General features: G+C 36.7%; 1 long non-coding RNA gene across 1 annotated transcript; it reads right to left on the bottom strand.

Annotated features, from left to right (window-relative positions):
- Positions 1-210: 210 nt before the first annotated feature.
- Positions 211-6,464, bottom strand: LOC134822055 (uncharacterized). The gene is made up of 2 exons (XR_010161112.1): positions 4,964-6,464; positions 211-3,246 (listed from the first exon to the last, which is right to left on the bottom strand). It is a non-coding gene; the product is annotated as an uncharacterized LOC134822055 (long non-coding RNA).
- Positions 6,465-24,945: the final 18,481 nt, after the last annotated feature.

Below are 24,945 nucleotides of genomic sequence, written 5' to 3'. Positions count from 1 at the left end.
GGCATTTTTTTAACCGTGGTACAATCAGAATTGCATACAGCCGACACAGGATGAGGGGGGGGGGGGGGGCAATGACTACTGATGGAGACTTTTGAGCACCAATGGGGACGAAAATCATAGGGACTGAAGGTCAAATCGCTGGTGAAATTTTCCATTTGTCCCCATAAGTACCCAAAGTTTTGGCGAGTTTTATGTAGTTTTGATATTATCTTTTATTAAATGACTTCTAAAGGAGACTTTTGGGTACCAATGGGGGCTAAAAATCTTGGAGACTTGAGGTTAAATTGCTGGCGAAATTCTGCACTTGTCCCCAAAGTACCCAAAGTCATTGGCTCCCCCCCCCCCTCCCCCGGGTGAGGTGACGGAGAAAAATAAACTGAGCTCAAGGCTACATTTCCAGATATCCCGCCAGGGCACCGTCGCTCATGCTGCAAAGTGTGTTGAGAGATGCCCACGTCATCACACGTAAACTGTGTCACGAATACCTGAAATGCAGACGTGCAGAACAAACATAACTCTGATCTATATTTTTCATAAAACTTTCAGGATTTGCCAATGAGGGAAAAGACAGCACTGTCCGAGAAGCTAGAAATGCATGAATCATAGGTGACATGGATAGGGGTAAGAAGTTTTTAAAAAACATGAAAATTGTGAAAGGAAAAGAAGTAGAAATGAGAAAGGGTAGATTTAAAATGTTTGAGAATCGATTTTGTGCTGAAGAACTCCGTCCGCAGGACGGGCTTCCGGCTACTTATGATAATTCGAATAAATTTGAGATTCAAACAAGCTACGAATACGAATGCTTATAGCAGTGGCAAGCTCGTGGCAAGCTCTTGTTTGCTGCGCATTGGCTGCAATGTATAACCGCAGTATGAAGTATGAACTGTCAAAATATTTGAATTTGCTTACCTAGTGGCTTTGTTTGATAAAGCATACATACTTTATATACCGATAAATCAATAACTCCTTTTGATTCTTCGGTTTGAGAATTGTGCGGTCACACATCTCTGCAATGTCTGAAAAGGTGGCAGGGAAGTATTGAAACTTACTTAACACTATATTTACAGTTAAACCTTGAACTACTATAACTAGGGCAGTAGGAAACGCCAAAAAGTAGATCATCTGACTAAAACAACTTAACTTCATCCAAGAGTCTAGTTAGCAGCATTGTAGCGATAAGATACCACCATAGTTTGAGCTGTCGACACTGAAATAAAACAAACAATTTACTTTTCACTACTGCAGGGGAATGCATGTAACATATAAAGAATAAAGATATAATATATTGTATGTTTTTCATCGTGGCCTCAGGGGAGAAGGGCAGCTCGAAAAACCGAAAAAAGTCTAAAAAACCGTGTTGGAGCTGGTGAGTTAAAGCTACCGATCTCGATCGTGAGAGTCAGATGATCAGATCGCATGTAACGTGAGTTTCGCCCGCCTGAATAAGGCAACATGAAATCATATTGCTGGTGACAGGTCTCGACCAAGATGTAAAATAAAGATACCCCAAATTTGTTATTTTTAAGCCGATTCACATCGACCCAAGTCTCTGCTTTGACCCTAAATGCTCAAACTTCGTTAATAGATTGGAAAATCGTGTTATGCTTGTTACTAATAACTGTTGTTTGTGAGAGGACATCTCGATTTCCCGGATCAGAGGATCACACCAATGAGGGGTTGATTGTGCATGTGTGAACTTGACTAAATTTTCAAATTGCCCGACTTTTTTTTCAGTAGGTCACATTACTCGTGACGTGCAAATGTATCTTTTGTCTTTTAATAGGTCAAGCTCAGAGCTTTAAAGCTTTAAAGACTTCTCCGTGACAAAGACGGCCGACATATATCTTTACTCCAGGAAAAGTCAGAACTCTTTCCACACCACATTCTTAAATGTACACGACAGCAGAACGACGATGTAGCCCCACGCCGCAGTAAACTTTAAATTTCTGACCCGGACGAGCCCAGCAACTGTAGACAGCTGCGTGAGCTATGTACGGTTAGCAGATTTAAGAGCTTATGCAATAAGCAGTCACCGTTCACTCTCATTTTTGACTCTTCTTCTTTTGAACAACAAATGTCCATTGAATGATGCCAAGCTAAGCGATTATGATTAGAAAAGTACCGTGATTTACACTGATGGCTCATACAAGGACTTGTTGGACTTCGTGAATTTGGAGGACCTGCAGCTGTAATCAGTACTTCACTACCAGATGTGCGAGGCCGAGGTTCCCGTTTGACAACATTACAAGTGGACCACCCAGGCCGGGATGATCACGCGCTAGTTGACATGAGATCTGATTCTCCCGGGAAAATTGGGCGAGATGACCGGTGTCCTGTCAGAGGTCACGGATACAAGGATACAAAAATATAAATATTTTATTGTACAATTACAATAGTCGTATAAACTTGACAAATTCGCCTACCATCACGTGACCCTCGTCAACGAGCAAGTGAAAAATGTGTTCACAGCATTTATATTATACGGTAACTACACCATAGATTGACAAGCTAAGCGTACAGAAAAACGTCCAACTCCGGACTATAATAAAACTCCGGTATAATAGCGTTTTTGACGGAGCAATTTAATGGCCTGGAGTAGGAAACTTTGTTGACCGGAATAAATTGATCCGAAAGGCGAAAGATACATATGAGAGGCCATCATAAGATGGTACCAAAATATCTCTGTGAAAAGTCCTTTTTACTTTTTTAAGCGTCAAAAGTCGGTGCACTTACTTTATCCATCGAAAAAAGGCATCCCCTGGTGGCTCGTAAAGTATCGATTTTAGCTGTCTAGTAGCCATCTTCTGTGCTCTCTGGCAGTCTAAGAAGAAACATTATATACGACTCTATACAAATAATCTTATTATAAAACAGGATCATACATAGTTAATAGAACTCCATTAAGAAAACATCTTAACTACGTAATCTGTGCCTAGTACAACAGTTTCCAACACTTCCTACAGCTAGCAATATCCCTTATTTCATTTAAATCACTCAAATTTCTAAGTTCTAAGTTTCTATATTTAAGGTCATCAACAAGCATATTTGATATAAGTTTGTATTAGGTCTACCAACACGCCCTTTAAATTTACCACTACTATTTAACACAAATTTCTCTTTGTGATGAAAAAGTTTAAAGAAGCTTTACAACTTAACTCAAACTAATGCTTCTGTCTGTCTGCTGCATTTGAGTTTATTTCTAAATGATTCGCAGCTTTCGGTAGCTCCATGTTCAGCCCACCATGCCTGAAAAAATTTGGTTACACAATAACTTTGGTTCCCATAAATATTATGGTTACCATAATATAAGTCACAAATTTTGTTAATTTCAAGTCAACAACAATATTAGTCGTATTTTTAAGACCATTTTTCCATATCATTTAATTTTTTTAAATTTATTCAGCTAGCTTTTTTGACTAAAATATTTTCGATCTGGGAAATTATTTAAAGACGAGTCAACATTACATACATCAATTACATAGCATCACATACATTTACCTATAACACGCAGTAGCGACTTGTATAAATTTAACGATACTTAAATTCGTTAAATCATATATCATGTATATGCTCTGCTGAAATTTTAGTCTCCTTTAAAATAAGTCCTCCCATGAAATTTAGTTTACAACAATTTTAGGCAATTGTTTGACTTAATTTATGGTATAATAGATTTTTCGTTCCTGAGGAAAGGGAATTTCGGCGGATATAGTAACACCAGAAAATATTGGTTTATGTAAATTGAGTTTACGTTGTTTATCAATGATTCGAGGGCACTGCAACGAGAATTAGAACAATTAATCAAAAATTACTGCCTAAACATTTAATGAGCAAAACCTAACGAGCTTAACCTCTGTCACTCTTTTTCGGAGATTCAATATCATTTGACACAACTCTATGGATTAACTATATGATTTTTTAAAATAGGAAAACTAATCTGGTTGTATCCTAGCAGAACTGATTATTATATACGTTAAGAACAGTGTCAGCTGGAATATTCAAGTAAGGTCATTTGTGTGCTTTCTTTTACAACAGAAACAAGGAATTGAAATATCATTGTAAACTAAAACTGACAAGGGTAATCATAACATAACATTGTGCTCACAGTGTCACTCCATTCCTGAAAAAAGCCCATTTTCTTCCAATAAGACAACAAATAGAGTATAAGATTGCTCTAACCGTGTTCAAATGTGTCAACAACGTAGCTCCAAATTATATCACCAAATGCATCAACATTAAGAGTCAACCTGTACGTGTACTACGGACTGAACAAGACTATTTCCTCCTAAATGTTCCTACTGTTTCAAATTATAGTAAAACTGAGAGAAGCTTTAGTTACTGTGGACCCTTTGTTTGGAATCAGCTTCCTTAGCAATTGAGAACATTAACCGATATCGTCTTGTTTAAAAAGAGAATAAATACGCATCTCTTTGAAAAAGCATTCATATAAGTAGCATATAATAACTTTCTCATAAAACCCAAACTTCATAAAAATAAGTTCTAATGTACATATTCATGAGTCGCTTTAGATGGCTTGAACTGAATCTTTACTTAGCTGTCATTAGTTTAGTGCTCAGTGTCAACAAGAATTGTCATTATATTTTCCCTGTGATAATATTCAATTTCAAGTCAATATATCATAGTTATTGAATGCCTATATATATCCTGAAGTTAGGACTATGATTTGACCTGCCCATCCCCTAATTTTGGAAGTTTATATGCTCCTATCGTGAAAATGAGGTTAATTGAATGAAGGCTTTCATGTTATTCTGTATTATCACGTCATCTTACATCACATTATCAGGTCCAGTATATCCATAATTAAGACACCAATTGAATAATGAATGTGAATTTGTTTAGAGAATAAAATTTAGGTCGAAAATTTTGATCCTTCCCCCCCCCCCCCCCCGCCCCCCTCTGGCCTTATTTCATTAAATCCATAACACCTGATCTTGAAGTTACTCACAAGGCGAGGAACATCCTAGCCTGTCCAGCATCTGGGAGGTCTACACAGGAAACAGTAGCTCATTTAGCTCTAGGTCACCAGGCTGTGACAGTAGTCTTGATGTCCATTGTCCAACCAGTTCTGCGATTTACAGGTAACATCTAGGTAAAGAATAAGATTAAGTTGAATGTGCTTATGATGGGACCCCGGAGGGCAAGATCAGGTTATAATAATATAACACCTTGAATTTTTAATGTACTATATACTATAATATCTGAAAGAATCTCTTCGAATATTTTTCTGTGACAAGTGGATCTTGAATCTTTGAATAGAGTTGGTGGTTACTGTCTGGTGACATTACACACTCACTTAATCTTCCTCTTGGTCCAAGGGATGTTTTAAGAAGGGCATTAATAACTTCCCTTACTGACATACTTACAACAAAATAGCTGCATTGCTTTGGACTTGTCAGTAGAATGCCTGAAGATCGGTTACCCAACTGTCTACTTGAATGACAACCCAAAAATAGGAAGAGATCAAGAGGCAGGTCTATAGGAAGAGCTTAAATGTAGTAGAAATGTTACCTACCCTCCGAAGATGTATAAGTAAAGTAATAAAACAGCTCGCGCAGACTAATCTTTTTGGATGGAGATCTCGCTAGAGTAACATGTTACTTGGTTCAATCCAATAACATATAAAATTAAAGAGTTTAAGAGTCCAAAATAGGAATTTAACACAAATATATATTAAATTCATTCACTGCAACAATCACTCCATAAAATCATGTAGGAGTATTGATAAGATTGAGTTCCAGATCACCTATATATTGCTGTGGATACTAAAATCCTGACACCTCTATAACCCCTAAAAGAAACTATACATGTCATGGGTAATGGATATCATTAGTAGGTAGTTATTGCAAACAGAGTGCTACCAAGTGCCACGTCTTATGATTTTCTAGAAATCAGAAACAAAAAGTAAAACTCTAATCAAAATGCTGAGCAGGATGAAGCAAAGACTTGAAGAAGAACTAAGAGACAACCAGAATGGCTTCAGACCTGGTTGCTCTACAACTTCGCACATTCTTGTTCTGTGAAGAATTATATAGGGTCTAAAGGCCATGAGTGTGAAGGCCACTATGGTGTTTATAGATTTTAATAAAGCCTTTGACAGTGTACATAAAGGTTTGCTTATTAAGACCAGCCATGACTTATGTTGATAGCCTACGAGCTGACACGGGTCTCAACGACACTGGAGAAATGGGCGGACTTATGGCGGATAGAGTTTTATGGAGACAGCGCATCAATACTCGGACGCTGAAGCCGCCTTAAGTCAAGTAAGTCAGAGTTATTAAGATACTTAAAGCAAATGGTATACCAGAATAGATGGTATTACAGGGGTCTTCGAAGTCCTGGTAGGATCGGGATTCGGGAGTACTGCAAAGAGACACCTCATACTTGTTCATCATCGTGATTGACTATATCATGACAGTGGCTATAGATGATGACTCAGACTCTGGGTTCACTCTTAAGCCTGCACAGGGTGTAGATGGATTTGTGCTGAAAATATCGCATATGTCAAATTCTCAGATGATGGTGCCCTTATCACTGATATAATTGAATGGGGCAAAACTACTCCTGGACAGGCTATAGGAAGCAGCAAAAAGTGTGGGGTTAGTCTTGAACAACTCTAAAACAAATCTCATGACTCTAAACACTACAGAGGATAATAATAATAATAATAATTCTATACAGTTACATAATTGAAACAATTATGGCCCCTTATTGTGGGCAGAGTATGTGTCTTTATTGAATTGTCCTGATATAAACTTATCTGAGTGACTGCATTAAAATAATTTAAGGTGAGTTCTCTTAAAACTTTAAGACAATAGGAATAAATACTAGGACCTAATAAAATGAAAACAAAATGCAGCCATCTAATTTGTTGTTGAGCTTTCTCTTCTCCTACGGTTGACTAGAGGAACCATCTTTGGCGAGTATTAGGAACTTAGACCATTACAAATACCGTGCTGTAAGTTTGCAAGGCATGTGGACTAAGTGGGTCGAGAGTACTCAACTTGAAAGTGGGTGTTGAGAATCCTCAACTATACTAAAGATAATGATGTTCAGAAGATGAGGCAGTAGAGTGAGTAGTAGAGACTGAAGAAGAATAAATGTCACAAGAGATGAGCACTATAATAATCATCTTTATGATAGTTCACCAATGGCAATTTGTGCTAGAGAGCGGAAGGCAGTGATGCTGTTATCACTATCATCTCTTAAGATAGACCATGATGGTTGGTCATTAAAGGAATGGTCCTGCAGGGTTTCCCTGTAAGAGCAGCTGCACAGTGGACAGTAGAAGAGTCTGTGATAATTGGTGTCCAATACCTTACAATTTGGACACTGAGGGTCGCAGTTGTTGGCTACCCTTGCCTGGAAGGCTGCAAAGGTGATGTCATGGCCATGTAGGAGAGACATAACCTTAGTATCCGTGTTTCTGCTTGAGTAGCGAGGAAATAATCGTTTGCTCCTTTCATCAATGTTATCCAGTATCTGACCCTCACTCTGATTTATTCTTGGGTTCAGCAGGAGATGTTTATTCCAAGTAAACTCCATGAAGCGGATTATTTCTTCTTTTGAGTAGCTGACAACATCGTTCTGGACACTAGTCAGAAGGTCTATTTTGCTTCTGTTTAGTTCTTTAGACCCAGTTTTCCACGTTAGAAACTTACGTATCTCGTCAATATGGTGCTGGTATCGGTGGGCCTTTGCCTCCTCTAGCTGCAAGATGAGCCCTTGCATAAATGGGTCACTTGTAAGTGCTTTTATTATAAATTTTATAGTGACCATCTTGTAGGATATCTCAAGGGGTGGAATCCCAAGCGCAACAGAGGTCAAATCTTTGGGAGGATGGTGAGTGGCCCCGCTTATCTTCAAGAGGACCCTGGCATAAAAGTCTTTGAAAGTGTCGAGGTTATCTTTTAGCCATATAGGAGCAGCATATAGAAGTTTTGTGAGTACCACTGTTCTGAAGAGCATTCTGAGTGAGCTTGTATTCAGACCTCTGTGGCGGGTGGAGTTTTGGGTGATCCTGTGCCAGGCAAACCAGCATTGCTTGAGTTTGAATTTTGCGTGACCCTTGAAGAGGAAAGTAGACTTTAAAGCTGTTCTGGAAACCAGCTGGAAAACGTACCTTGGGGCATAGATATCAACAACTGAGAGAGACTTTAGAGAGACTTTTCAAGAGCAACTATGAAGATCCAAGAGCGTAGGATGCAACTAGCTTTGCCATATACACTGGCACCTTGAACTAGTTGCTAAGTGTGGGGTACTTAATGAACCTAACCATGGTGTGCTGAGCAGGGGAAGAACAGTCATAACTTATGTTGATAGCCTAAGGGCTGATACGGGTTTGAGTAACACTGGAGAAATCACGGGACTTATGGAGGATAGAAATCTATCGAGACAGTGCATCAATACTCGGACGCTGAAGCCTAAATTAAGAGAAGTTTAAAAGTTCACAATCATAATTATTATTTAAAATTGCCTCTAATAGCTACTGATAATCAGCTTGATAGTCGTCTTCCAGCCAGTTTATCAGAAATAAATAAAATGCAGAACCTAACAAAAGGACTAAAATAACTCCAAGATATATTTCATGAAAATTACTAAATTTGCATTTGCGCTCCATTCCAAAGAATTTTTGTTAATGATGCGTTGACAAAATGCGCGGCGCGCAAAAATTTTCATTTGAAATTGTTTGTTGTTCAAACATATTTCATAAAATAATCTGTAATATATAGTTCTAATAGTGTATAAAAAAGAATAATCTAAAAATATAACACTAAACAGAGCAAAAACGAGGGTCGCGCAAAAATTATATCTATTTTGACAATTTCCGCGATTTCAAATAGGAACCATTTAAATATATGTGAACAAAATACGCAAACCATTAAAATCTTGATCCATAAATTTTTAATCGTAGAGTCCCCGGTCAATAGTTTGCAAAAATAATTTTAAATACGAAAATATAAAGAATTTAAAAATTTATGGATCAATAAATTAACGGTTTGCGTATTTTGTTAATTATATTATATGTATAAACATGGTTCCTGTTCAAAATCCTGGAAATTGTCAAAATATATATGATTTTTGCGCGATCCTCGTTTTTGCTCTGTTTAGTGTTATATTTTTAGATTATTCTTTTTTATACACTATTAGAACTATATATTACAGATTATTTTATGAAATATGTTTGAACAACAAACAATTTCAAATGAAAATTTTTGCGCGCCGCGCATTTTGTCAACGCATCATTAACAAAAATTCTTTGGAATGGAGCGCAAATGCAAATTTAGTAATTTTCATGAAATATATCTTGGAGTTATTTTAGTCCTTTTGTTAGGTTCTGCATTTTATTTATTTCTGATAAACTGGCTGGAAGACGACTATCAAGCTGATTATCAGTAGCTATTAGAGGCAATTTTAAATAATAATTATGATTGTGAACTTTTAAACTTCTCTTAATTTAGGCTTCAGCGTCCGAGTATTGATGCACTGTCTCGATAGATTTCTATCCTCCATAAGTCCCGTGATTTCTCCAGTGTTACTCAAACCCGTATCAGCCCTTAGGCTATCAACATAAGTTATGACTGTTCTTCCCCTGCTCAGCACACCATGGTTAGGTTCATTAAGTACCCCACACTTAGCAACTAGTTCAAGGTGCCAGTGTATATGGCAAAGCTAGTTGCATCCTACGCTCTTGGATCTTCATAGTTGCTCTTGAAAAGTCTCTCTAAAGTCTCTCTCAGTTGTTGATATCTATGCCCCAAGGTACGTTTTCCAGCTGGTTTCCAGAACAGCTTTAAAGTCTACTTTCCTCTGTAGTGTTTAGAGTCATGAGATTTGTTTTAGAGTTGTTCAAGACTAACCCCACACTTTTTGCTGCTTCCTATAGCCTGTCCAGGAGTAGTTTTGCCCCATTCAATTATATCAGTGATAAGGGCACCATCATCTGAGAATTTGACATATGCGATATTTTCAGCACAAATCCATCTACACCCTGTGCAGGCTTAAGAGTGAACCCAGAGTCTGAGTCATCATCTATAGCCACTGTCATGATATAGTCAATCACGATGATGAACAAGTATGAGGTGTCTCTTTGCAGTACTCCCGAATCCTGATCCTACCAGGACTTCGAAGACCCCTGTAATACCATCTGCAGTTGTGATTACTTAAGCCACTGTGTTTGTGTAGATCAATCGCACTATGTATTCTGGTATACATTTGCTTTAAGTATCTTAATAAGCAAACCTTTATGTACACTGTCAAAGGCTTTATTAAAATCTATAAACATCATAGTGGCCTTCACACTCTTTAGACCCTATATAATTCTTCACAGAACAAGAATGTGCGAAGTTGTAGAGCAACCAGGTCCTGGTTGTCTCTTAGTTTTTCTTCAAGTCTTTGCTTCATCCTGCTCAGCATTTTGATTAGAGTTTTACTTTTTGTTTCTGATTTCTAGAAAATCATAAGACTTGGCACTTGGTAGCACTCTGTTTGCAATAACTACCTACTAATGATATCCATTACCCATGACATGTATAGTTTCTTTTAGGGGTTATAGAGGTGTCAGGATTTTAGCATCCACAGCAATATAGGTGATCTGGAACTCAATCTTATCAATACTCCTACATGATTTTATGGAGTGATTGTTGCAGTGAATGAATTTAATATATATTTGTGTTAAATTCCTATTTTGGACTCTTAAACTCTTTAATTTTATATGTTATTGGATTGAACCAAGTAACATGTTACTCTAGCGAGATCTCCATCCAAAAAGATTAGTCTGCGCGAGCTGTTTTATTACTTTACTTATACATCTTTGGAGGGTAGGTAACATTTCTACTACATTTAAGCTCTTCCTATAGACCTGCCTCTTGATCTCTTCCTTTTTTTGGGTTGTCATTCAAGTATTATAACCTGATCTTGCCCTCCGGGGGTCCCATCATAAGCACATTCAACTTAATCTTATTCTTATTTCATTTCATTATTTCATTTCATTTACCTAGATGTTACCTGTAAATCGCAGAACTGGTTGGACAATGGACATCAAGACTACTGTCACAGCCTGGTGAGTGGTGACCTAGAGCTAAATGAGCTACTGTTTCCTGTGTAGACCTCCCAGATGCTGGACAGGCTAGGATGTTCCTCGCCTTGTGAGTAACTTCAAGATCAGGTGTTATGGATTTAATGAAATAAGGCCAGAGGGGGGCGGGGGGGGGGGGGGGGGGGGGGAAGGATCAAAATTTTCGACCTAAATTTTATTCTCTAAACAAATTCACATTCATTATTCAATTGGTGTCTTAATTATGGATATACTGGACCTGATATTGTGATGTAAGATGACGTGATAATACAGAATAACATGAAAAGCCTTCATTCAATTAACCTCATTTTCACGATAGGAGCATATAAACTTCCAAAATTAGGGGATGGGCAGGTCAAATCATAGTCCTAACTTCAGGATATTATAGGCATTCAATAACTATGATATATTGACTTGAAATTGAATATTATCACAGGGAAAATATAATGACAATTCTTGTTGACACTGAGCACTAAACTAATGACAGCTAAGTAAAGATTCAGTTCAAGCCATCTAAAGCGACTCATGAATATGTACATTAGAACTTATTTTTATGAAGTTTGGGTTTTATGAGAAAGTTATTATATGCTACTTATATGAATGCTTTTTCAAAGAGATGCGTATTTATTCTCTTTTTAAACAAGACGATATCGGTTAATGTTCTCAATTGCTAAGGAAGCTGATTCCAAACAAAGGGTCCACAGTAACTAAAGCTTCTCTCAGTTTTACTATAATTTGAAACAGTAGGAACATTTAGGAGGAAATAGTCTTGTTCAGTCCGTAGTACACGTACAGGTTGACTCTTAATGTTGATGCATTTGGTGATATAATTTGGAGCTACGTTGTTGACACATTTGAACACGGTTAGAGCAATCTTATACTCTATTTGTTGTCTTATTGGAAGAAAATGGGCTTTTTTCAGGAATGGAGTGACACTGTGAGCACAATGTTATGTTATGATTACCCTTGTCAGTTTTAGTTTACAATGATATTTCAATTCCTTGTTTCTGTTGTAAAAGAAAGCACACAAATGACCTTACTTGAATATTCCAGCTGACACTGTTCTTAACGTATATAATAATCAGTTCTGCTAGGATACAACCAGATTAGTTTTCCTATTTTAAAAAATCATATAGTTAATCCATAGAGTTGTGTCAAATGATATTGAATCTCCGAAAAAGAGTGACAGAGGTTAAGCTCGTTAGGTTTTGCTCATTAAATGTTTAGGCAGTAATTTTTGATTAATTGTTCTAATTCTCGTTGCAGTGCCCTCGAATCATTGATAAACAACGTAAACTCAATTTACATAAACCAATATTTTCTGGTGTTACTATATCCGCCGAAATTCCCTTTCCTCAGGAACGAAAAATCTATTATACCATAAATTAAGTCAAACAATTGCCTAAAATTGTTGTAAACTAAATTTCATGGGAGGACTTGTAATTGATGTATGTAATGTTGACTCGTCTTTAAATAATTTCCCAGATCGAAAATATTTTAGTCAAAAAAGCTAGCTGAATAAATTTAAAAAAATTAAATGATATGGAAAAATGGTCTTAAAAATACGACTAATATTGTTGTTGACTTGAAATTAACAAAATTTGTGACTTATATTATGGTAACCATAATATTTATGGGACCCAAAGTTATTGTGTTCAACCAAATTTTTTCAGGCATGGTGGGCTGAACATGGAGCTACCGAAAGCTGCGAATCATTTAGAAATAAACTCAAATGCAGCAGACAGACAGAAGCATTAGTTTGAGTTAAGTTGTAAAGCTTCTTTAAACTTTTTCATCACAAAGAGAAATTTGTGTTAAATAGTAGTGGTAAATTTAAAGGGCGTGTTGGTAGACCTAATACAAACTTATATCAAATATGCTTGTTGATGACCTTAAATATAGAAACTTAGAACTTAGAAATTTGAGTGATTTAAATGAAATAAGGGATATTGCTAGCTGTAGGAAGTGTTGGAAACTGTTGTACTAGGCACAGATTACGTAGTTAAGATGTTTTCTTAATGGAGTTCTATTAACTATGTATGATCCTGTTTTATAATAAGATTATTTGTATAGAGTCGTATATAATGTTTCTTCTTAGACTGCCAGAGAGCACAGAAGATGGCTACTAGACAGCTAAAATCGATACTTTACGAGCCACCAGGGGATGCCTTTTTTCGATGGATAAAGTAAGTGCACCGACTTTTGACGCTTAAAAAAAGTAAAAAGGACTTTTCACAGAGATATTTTGGTACCATCTTATGATGGCCTCTCATATGTATCTTTCGCCTTTCGGATCAATTTATTCCGGTCAACAAAGTTTCCTACTCCAGGCCATTAAATTGCTCCGTCAAAAACGCTATTATACCGGAGTTTTATTATAGTCCGGAGTTGGACGTTTTTCTGTACGCTTAGCTTGTCAATCTATGGTGTAGTTACCGTATAATATAAATGCTGTGAACACATTTTTCACTTGCTCGTTGACGAGGGTCACGTGATGGTAGGCGAATTTGTCAAGTTTATACGACTATTGTAATTGTACAATAAAATATTTATATTTTGTATCCTTGTATCCGTGACCTCTGACAGGACACCGGTCATCTCGCCCAATTTTCCCGGGAGAATCAGATCTCATGTCAACTAGCGCGTGATCATCCCGGCCTGGGTGGTCCACTTGTAATGTTGTCAAACGGGAACCTCGGCCTCGCACATCTGGTAGTGAAGTACTGATTACAGCTGCAGGTCCTCCAAATTCACGAAGTCCAACAAGTCCTTGTATGAGCCATCAGTGTAAATCACGGTACTTTTCTAATCATAATCGCTTAGCTTGGCATCATTCAATGGACATTTGTTGTTCAAAAGAAGAAGAGTCAAAAATGAGAGTGAACGGTGACTGCTTATTGCATAAGCTCTTAAATCTGCTAACCGTACATAGCTCACGCAGCTGTCTACAGTTGCTGGGCTCGTCCGGGTCAGAAATTTAAAGTTTACTGCGGCGTGGGGCTACATCGTCGTTCTGCTGTCGTGTACATTTAAGAATGTGGTGTGGAAAGAGTTCTGACTTTTCCTGGAGTAAAGATATATGTCGGCCGTCTTTGTCACGGAGAAGTCTTTAAAGCTTTAAAGCTCTGAGCTTGACCTATTAAAAGACAAAAGATACATTTGCACGTCACGAGTAATGTGACCTACTGAAAAAAAGTCGGGCAATTTGAAAATTTAGTCAAGTTCACACATGCACAATCAACCCCTCATTGGTGTGATCCTCTGATCCGGGAAATCGAGATGTCCTCTCACAAACAACAGTTATTAGTAACAAGCATAACACGATTTTCCAATCTATTAACGAAGTTTGAGCATTTAGGGTCAAAGCAGAGACTTGGGTCGATGTGAATCGGCTTAAAAATAACAAATTTGGGGTATCTTTATTTTACATCTTGGTCGAGACCTGTCACCAGCAATATGATTTCATGTTGCCTTATTCAGGCGGGCGAAACTCACGTTACATGCGATCTGATCATCTGACTCTCACGATCGAGATCGGTAGCTTTAACTCACCAGCTCCAACACGGTTTTTAGACTTTTTTCGGTTTTTCGAGCTGCCCTTCTCCCCTGAGGCCACGATGAAAAACATACAATATATTATATCTTTATTCTTTATATGTTACATGCATTCCCCTGCAGTAGTGAAAAGTAAATTGTTTGTTTTATTTCAGTGTCGACAGCTCAAACTATGGTGGTATCTTATCGCTACAATGCTGCTAACTAGACTCTTGGATGAAGTTAAGTTGTTTTAGTCAGATGATCTACTTTTTGGCGTTTCCTACTGCCCTAGTTATAGTAGTTCAAGGTTTAACTGTAAATATAGTGTTAAGTAAGTTTCAATACTTCCCTGCCACCTTTTCAGACATTGCAGAGATGTGTGACCGCACAATTCTCAAACCGAAGAATCAAAAGGAGTTATTGATTTATCGGTATATAAAGTATGTATGCTTAATCAAACAAAGCCACTAGGTAAGCAAATTCAAATATTTTGACAGTTCATACTTCATACTGCGGTTATACATTGCAGCCAATGCGCAGCAAACAAGAGCTTGCCACGAGCTTGCCACTGCTATAAGCATTCGTATTCGTAGCTTGTTTGAATCTCAAATTTATTCGAATTATCATAAGTAGCCGGAAGCCCGTCCTGCGGACGGAGTTCTTCAGCACAAAATCGATTCTCAAACATTTTAAATCTACCCTTTCTCATTTCTACTTCTTTTCCTTTCACAATTTTCATGTTTTTTAAAAACTTCTTACCCCTATCCATGTCACCTATGATTCATGCATTTCTAGCTTCTCGGACAGTGCTGTCTTTTCCCTCATTGGCAAATCCTGAAAGTTTTATGAAAAATATAGATCAGAGTTATGTTTGTTCTGCACGTCTGCATTTCAGGTATTCGTGACACAGTTTACGTGTGATGACGTGGGCATCTCTCAACACACTTTGCAGCATGAGCGACGGTGCCCTGGCGGGATATCTGGAAATGTAGCCTTGAGCTCAGTTTATTTTTCTCCGTCACTTCACCCGGGGGAGGGGGGGGGGAGCCAATGACTTTGGGTACTTTGGGGACAAGTGCAGAATTTCGCCAGCAATTTAACCTCAAGTCTCCAAGATTTTTAGCCCCCATTGGTACCCAAAAGTCTCCTTTAGAAGTCATTTAATAAAAGATAATATCAAAACTACATAAAACTCGCCAAAACTTTGGGTACTTACGGGGACAAATGGAAAATTTCACCAGCGATTTGACCTTCAGTCCCTATGATTTTCGTCCCCATTGGTGCTCAAAAGTCTCCATCAGTAGTCATTGCCCCCCCCCCCCCTCATCCTGTGTCGGCTGTATGCAATTCTGATTGTACCACGGTTAAAAAAAATGCCAGTTAAATGTACCAACTCTCGTTTTATTTATTGTACCGACTCTCACTCTTCGACCACGCTTTTCGTCTACTTGGCGTAGGGCGCGGTAAGATTTCATGTAATCACGCACACACGTATCGCGCGCGATGTAGAAATAAGTGCACATGGTCTTGTGGGTTCAAATGACCCCCGTAATCCATGTCGTGGGGCAGGAGGGTCAAGCACTGTTTTTTCTGAAATGAACCCCCTGATCCATGTGGTGGGGCAGGAGGGTCAAGCACTGTTTTTTCTGAAATGAACCTCCTGATCCATGTGGTGGGGCAGGAGGGTCAAGCACTGTTTCTGAAATGAACCTCCTGATCCATGTGGTGGGGCAGGAGGGTCAAGCAATGTTCTTTTCAGGTTGACCCTCCTGCGCCATTATACTATGTGCAAATTTCTACTACTTAAATCATTTATTAAAACAGATAACGAGTTTATTCTAGGTCTCCCCAATCTTCCAATAAATAATTTATCTGAGCCCCATACCTTGTCATGACCATAATATCGATACTACCTCTGTGATCACATCTTTCTCTGGGTGCAAAATGAATATATATATATATATATATATATATATATATATATATAGGTTTATATAGGTTTTATAGAAATTTGAAAGTTCTATAGAAATTTATATATGGATTATAAACATTTTGTTTGTGTGTTTTGTGTTATGCATCTTCATACCTATTTTAGAAGAGATTTTTATAGAATGTTAGAAGTGCAGTAGGGTCAGTTTCAGACGAATTAAGCATAAATGACATCATCGACATGTCTGAAGTGGTTTGTAGATGGGCCATAATTGTTAGCCCCAAGCGTTTTGGTCTCTCATTCCTGCCACTCAGCATTGCCTACTGTAAAGTAGACATTGCTAAAGACAATAGAGAAACTATGTCTCACTAAATTCCCCTAAATTCAACCACTTACCATAACAAAAATACTAACAACCAAATAAAGTTTTTTAAATAATTATATACAATCACTAAAGAACATTTCCTCAAGTTTACTTCTAGCTAAGTAATTCGAGGTTTAAGCTCTTATTTTATTTATGATTAAAGGAATGTAAAATAAAACTTTTCGTTTCATTGAAAACTTTTCGTTTCATTGAATAGCAAAAGAGAGAGCCGTTTGGGCCTGCAGCTGGGGTTTTCTCCATACTCCTGAGAATGTGTCCAAACATCCTCCACCGCTGGTGTTCGACTTAGTTGGTCAATACGTATTTGCACCCGGTACGGCGGTACGGGTACGCGCGTACCAAGTTCTGGCCCCAATAGCGGTACGTGCGTACCCGCACCCGCACCCGAAAACTTTGTATCACGTGGTGACCCCCACGGTCGCTTCACTATAGTGGCGACGGTCGCTTCACTGTAAGCCACGGTCGCTTCACTGTAGCGTCTTCGACGCTACAGGGGGAGCCGCGCACTTCGTGCGCGGCGGGTCATACAACGTATGACAACGACGCGAAAACTCAAAAGTGAATTTGAATTTTTCAAATTTAAATTGAAATTTGTGTTTACTCTTTGATTCAATCTTTGAATTTACGAAGTACTGCGTATCAGTGCCCACTTTCCCTGTCAGTTTCGGTTTCTCTTTTCCAATTTTTAAGACAGTATATAAATATACTAAGGCCTGCCAACAACTTGGTATGGTCAGAAGAGATGGCCATATTGTCATTGATCAGAAACGTCGCCGGGCGCTTTATCTCTCCCTGGTTCGTAGCCAATTCGAAAATTGTTCCATAATCTGGCGCCCTTGTAATAAATCACTTAGTGATAAATTAGAAAGTCTCCAAAAGAGAGCTATTAAATGGATTCTGTCTGAAGAGGGCCGCAGTTATCCACCTGAGCAATATGTCAAAAAGTGCAAGCTTGTCGACATTCTCCCTTTGGCTCAAAAGTTTGACTTGAATGATTTTATTTTTTTCCACAAAGTTCTTAACAATTTAATTCCTGTATCGCTGCCTCACTATCTCTCTTTATATCAGGGCACTTCTCGACTAAGACGTTGCCACCTCGACAGTCTGTCTATTGTGTCATCAATTTTACCTAAGTTAAGTCAGAATTCACACACCACATGTAGGTACCTCAAATAGCCAACTGGCAAAATCATTTTTCTACAGAACCCATATACTGTGGAATGGACTCCCTTTACAGGTAAGACAGATTGTGTCTACTAGTCTTTTCAAAGCTGAGGTCACTAAGCATCTATGGAAATGTTTATTGGATAGTGAAACAACAGTCTAGCCTAGTCTCTTTGCTCCCCATATTATTATTATTTTTGTTTTATTAATTTTTGTATCTACCTTCCTATACTTTCAACATCATATCACACTTCACCCGCACACCTTTTCACACATTAATGACCATTTCAGACCTGTATCTAATGTATCTGGAATTTGACGTATTGAAATACAAATTTTGACTCTATATCCACAGTTATTCACCATGGATTTGTTTGTTATTAAATGGATTTGTTTGTTATTAAATAGTTTTTCATAAATTTTTGGATTTAGATTAATTCGATGTAATGGGTCCAAGTTACTGCGGACATAGTTCACTATGTGTTTACCGTGTTTGGGTGCCCATCATATTTTACAGATGGGTAGGGACTACGGGTGGAAGATGAATAATTGATATTCCAACAGCATCTTGTTCCCTGCATTGTGCTGATTCCGGGAAGCATTTTGTTTACGCTCTCATCATTCTGTAGGATGAGATATCGTTCATTTAAAATTGGGTAATTATAGGCCTGTCAAGGATTTCAGCCTAATTAAGAGCTGATCAATTGCAGCTAGTTGTGCCATATAAGGGATAACTGAGGTCACGTGACATTCAGTCCTATCACGTGACCGCTAATCCTATCACGTGACCTTGATTCGTAAAGCCTTGGGCACGTGATCACATTCGTAACGTGTCGTATGCCGACTAGGAGATTTTGTGACGTCACCAGAGCTGAAGCTACTTTATCAGGCCTTATATGGAATAATATCGTGTATCGGGTGTAATTGGACCCAATTAGAGCAGCTGAGCGCTCAATTATAGCAGCATCTGGTACCACCTTCTGAAACCCAGCAGACAGCTGGCCCAGAGAATCGAAATTAGAAGGATTTTTTATTGATGGAAATCGAAGCGGAAACCTTGTAACCCTATGTTTTCGATGACGCCGAACAAGATTAAACAGGTTATAATTGTCCTACTCTCGTGTAAATTGCTCTAAAACGTGATTGAAATTGTAATGATGCTATCAATTGTAATACAGTTTTTACATTAAGCTGAGCGGCGTAACGGCTGGCATTCCTGGGCCGCACTCATCCCAGATTGTCATTCCGCCGCAGCTTCAATTTATCTGGATATTACAGCCTGGGGTCCCCAGGTAACGACTGGAACCGCTATATCTGCCCAATCTCAGCTATTGTAAATAACGAAGCCTGTGATCCGCACATCAGGTATTGACCACATTGAACGGGCTTGAGTCGAACAAGCCGTGTTATTAATATTAAAGATATTAATACCAAAAATCGTATTACTAGATTACCTTCTTGTCATTTGTGCGAAGTGCGTACTCTTTATACTGCAGTTTGAAGTTCAGCTTAATGTAAAAACTGTATTACAATTGATAGCATCATTACAATTTCAATCACGCTTTAGAGCAATTTACACTAGACCGGTTCATAAAACAAAAATGTTCTTGAATAATTATGAGTATGTTCTTATCTGTTGATCCCTAGGTTCAAATACCACCAAAAAAAATTTCAAGTTCCAACTCTTCCATCTTAGTCCCGCTCCGGCCACGCCCATATTTTATTGGTTTCTTATACAGGTAAAATATCTAAAATCGTCTTTTTTAGTATGAAGGAGTAATGTTGGCTGTTTAAGATTCGTTATTCAAATATAAATGTCATAAAGGCATTTCGTTTAATGTGGGTTTTAAGTTCTGGTGATGATGAGAACCACGCCCTTTGATGACCACGCCCATTTTATAAAAATAAGTCATAAAAATTCAGATAACCTTGTGACGCATTGAGGCACTGAGGCACTTGAGGCAGTACTTTGAGGCACTTGAGGCAGTACTTTGAGGCACTTGAGGCAGCACTTTGAGGCACTTGAGGCAGCACTTTGACACCCTGAGGCACTTGAGGCACCACTTTGAGGCCCTGAGGCACTTGAGGCACCAATTTTCAACACTTAATACATCGTACAGGGTTAGAAACATAATATGATGATTAATGGATTGATATCGGCACTAACTGACTAACTAAACTAATCATTAATCATTACTCGTCCAAATTATTGTGCCGATAATGTTCAACGGTTCAAAATGTAAAACATTTTTCTTATTTATATTTGGAATTTGGATGCTCATTTCTAAACATTATTTATTATTACTCAAATGGGACGTTGGTTTATACAATATAACTTCATATTGGTACTCTTTATTCGCTATTATGAGTGGGTCGATCATATATATATATTTTGATGATAGTTTGTGACGAAATGAAAGTTTCCACTCAGTGTTTCACTAAGTGTTTCACTAATTGGAGACTCTCACTTTGTCACCAACAGTCATCAAAATATTTTAGCTCTTCGCTTGACAATCACGTGACTTACTATAACACGCTCTTTAGGTGTTTCTGAGTGACTATTAAATTCAAAAGATTATCAGTTTATCCCTCTAATCTGACTCCAAATGTAACCCTAGGCCTAACCGGAACCCAATTCCTAACTGAAACATTCGCTAACCCTAACGAGAAATTATACCATATAATTACTTATATGGTCAATGCTCATCATCGCCAGGGTAGCACTTTTACGTTATATTTATATGTATTTGGTATTGCGGGGTGCTCCGAAATCAGCGTTCAAAATATAACGATTGAGGTTAGTTTCAACTTAAAGAAAAATTTGAGGTAGGAGTATAAATAAAAGTTATTGAGCACGCTCTACTATCAAAATTGGTGCACATGCCCAAATATGGTCTTATAGGTTTTTGCTCATAACTCAGCCAATTTTTATCCAATCTTGATAAAACTTTATATTTGCTTTCAAGAGATTAATAGCTACAAGTAATGCACCCAAAGCATTGTTTTAAAAAGCATATTAATGTGATTTACCATATTTATAATTAGACTTAATTGGCAGGACTTCCGGCCTTTCGTGTTGGCAAACTTCTTTACTTTTTTGGGTTCAATAAAAGATCGCAGCTTTATAACTTCAAACTTTGCAATGTGCAAAGCGATGTGGTTGTCATGACTACAAGTACAAAGCTAAATCATGCAACGTGCGAAAGGCAAACTTGATGTGCCGTGCGACGACAAACGCACTGTTGAAAATCAATCACCTCTAGCCAAGGCCGGCAGGCGGTAAGGTTTTCTGAATGGGCTTTGGATAGAGCAAGATTTTTTTTTAATAATTAACCAAAACGCGCGCCGCAAGTTAGACTCGTCCAATGTCTAAAACAATTTTTAACAAATGTTACCTGCCATGTTAATTTTAAATGTTTATAAACGTTTCATAATTTTTATTTTTCAAAAACATGAAACTGCAAATGTCACGTATACTGTGTATTACTTAACAGGTGATACTCGTGAAATATTTGTTCCAAATATTCCAGGACCGTCGAAGAGTCCAACTCGGCAGGCGTCCTAGTAAGTTATAAACTTACAATATACAACGTGTGTCAACAATGAATGTAAGCAGTATGTACGTGTAACTTACGCGCGCGCAGTACAATCAAAGCGAAAGCGCATACAGCAAGATTTAACCAATAAAACAAAATCCAACCAGCAAGATTTAACCAAAATTTATTCATATACGTACTGTACTCGCACATCAATTCTCAATTTTGGTCCATGAAATAAATTTCCTGGCCCAGCTTGCTGCGCTAGTTTATTGCTATAATAATAAATAATAAAATATGATAGGCTCGAAAAGATTAGCTCCGCGCGTTAGGATTGTAGTTGCTCGTTATCCATTCACATGGCCATATGTAAACGCGTACTGCGTGACGCACTTGTTTCACAGTCGCGGTCGCGCGCTACTGCAAGCGAAAGGGCTCTGGTTAAAGCAACTTTATCCAAAGTCCTTGACATACGTTGCATGCCACTTTTCGCGCGCGAAGCGCGCGCCGCCGCTGATATTTGGATACGAAACATGTATCAACAAAGTCCTTGTGCTTGCAGAAGCGCGCGCCCGCGTCCCTAAATAATTTAATTACTTTCAGTATATTTAATTCCAGTTCCTGGTTTCCAATAATGTAATTTAATTCCCCTTAATGCAAATGTTTAATTTGATTGAGACATCTTCAGGGAAACACATTATTTAGTTCTTGATGTCAAATAATTTAATTACTTTCATTATATTTAATTCTAGTTCCTAATTTCCAATAATTTAATTTAATTCCCCTAAATGGTTCTAATTTGATTTATACCTTTTTAGGGGAACACATTATATTATATATTACTGAGTTCTTGATGCCAAATAATTTAATTAATTTCAGTATATTTAATTTTAGTTCCTGGTTTCCAATAATTTAATTTAATCTAATTTAATTCCCCAAAATGGTTCTGATTAGAATAAGACCTCTTCAGGGAAACACATTATTTAGTTCTTGATGTTAAATAATTAATTTACTTTCAGTATATTTAATTCCAGTTCCTGGTTTCCAATAATGTAATTTAATTCCCCTTAATGCAAATGGTTCTAATTTGATTAAGACCTCTTCAGGGAAACACATTATTTTATTTAGTTCTTGATGTTAAATAATTTAATTACTTTCAAATTCAGTATATTTAATTCTAGTTCCTGGTTTCCAATAATGTAATTTAATTCCCCTTAATGCAAATGGTTCTAATTTGATTAAGACCTCTTCAGGGAAACACATTATTTAGTTCTTGATGTTAAATAATTTTATAACTTTCAGTATATTTAGTTCTAGTTCCTGCCTCCTGGTTTCCAATAATTCTAGTTCCTGGTTTCCAATAATTTAATTTAATCTAATTTAATTCCCCAAGATGGTTCTAATTTGATTAAGACCTCTTCAGGGAAACACATTATTTAGTTCTTGATGTTAAATAATTTAATTACTTTCAGTATATTTAATTCTAGTTCCTGGTTTCCAATAATTTAATTTAATCTAATTTAATTCCCCTAGATGGTTCTGATAAGAATAAGACCTCTTCAGGGAAACACATTATTTAGTTCTTGATGTTAAATAATTTAATTACTTTCAGTATATTTAATTCTAGTTCCTGGTTTCTAATAATGTAATTTTATTCCCCTTAATGCAAATGGTTCTAATTTGATTAAGACCTCTTCAGGGAAACATATTATTTAGTTCTTGATGTTAAATAATTTAATTACTTTCAGTATATTTAATTCTAGTTCCTGGTTTCCAATGATTTAATTCCCCAAGATGGTTCTAATTTGATTAAGACCTCTTCAGGGAAACACATTATTTAGTTCTTGATGTCAAATAATTTAATTAATTTCAGTATATTTAGTTTTAGTTCCTGGTTTCCAATAATTTAATTTAATCTAATTTAATTCCCCAAGATGGTTCTAATTTGATTAAGACCTCTTCAGGGAAACACATTATTTAGTTCTTGATGTTAAATAATTTAATTACTTTCAGTATATTTAATTCTACTTCCTGGTTTCCAATAATTTAATTTAATCTAATTTAATTCCCCTAGATGGTTCTGATAAGAATAAGACCTCTTCAGGGAAACACATTATTTAGTTCTTGATGTTAAATAATTAATTTACTTTCAGTATATTTAATTCCAGTTCCTGGTTTCCAATAATGTAATTTAATTCCCCTTAATGCAAATGGTTCTAATTTGATTAAGACCTCTTCAGGGAAACACATTATTTAGTTCTTGATGTTAAATAATTTAATTACTTTCAGTATATTTAATTCTAGTTCCTGGTTTCCAATAATGTAATTTAATTCCCCTTAATGCAAATGGTTCTAATTTGATTAAGACCTCTTCAGGGAAACACATTATTTAGTTCTTGATGTTAAATAATTTTATAACTTTCAGTATATTTAGTTCTAGTTCCTGCCTCCTGGTTTCCAATAATTCTAGTTCCTGGTTTCCAATAATTTAATTTAATCTAATTTAATTCCCCAAGATGGTTCTAATTTGATTAAGACCTCTTCAGGGAAACATATTATTTAGTTCTTGATGTTAAATAATTTAATTACTTTCAGTATATTTAATTCTAGTTCCTGGTTTCCAATAATTTAATTTAATCTAATTTAATTCCCCTAGATGGTTCTGATAAGAATAAGACCTCTTCAGGGAAACACATTATTTAGTTCTTGATGTTAAATAATTTAATTACTTTCAGTATATTTAATTCTAGTTCCTGGTTTCTAATAATGTAATTTTATTCCCCTTAATGCAAATGGTTCTAATTTGATTAAGACCTCTTCAGGGAAACATATTATTTAGTTCTTGATGTTAAATAATTTAATTACTTTCAGTATATTTAATTCTAGTTCCTGGTTTCCAATGATTTAATTCCCCAAGATGGTTCTAATTTGATTAAGACCTCTTCAGGGAAACACATTATTTAGTTCTTGATGTCAAATAATTTAATTAATTTCAGTATATTTAGTTTTAGTTCCTGGTTTCCAATAATTTAATTTAATCTAATTTAATTCCCCTAGATGGTTCTGATTAGAATAAGACCTCTTCAGGGAAACACATTATTTAGTTCTTGATGTTAAATAATTTAATTACTTTCAGCATATTTAATTCTAGTTCCTGGTTTCCAATAATGTAATTTAATTCCCCTTAATGCAAATGGTTCTAATTTGATTAAGACCTCTTCAGGGAAACACATTATTTAGTTCTTGATGTTAAATAATTTAATTACTTTCAGTATATTTAATTCTAGTTCCTGGTTTCCAA

The sequence above is a fragment of the Bolinopsis microptera genome, chromosome 10 (genome assembly GCF_026151205.1).
Source record: "Bolinopsis microptera isolate Bmic1 chromosome 10, MBARI_Bmic_1.0, whole genome shotgun sequence".
Taxonomy (NCBI): domain Eukaryota; kingdom Metazoa; phylum Ctenophora; class Tentaculata; order Lobata; family Bolinopsidae; genus Bolinopsis; species Bolinopsis microptera.
This window is presented reverse-complemented; position numbering and strand designations above follow the sequence as displayed.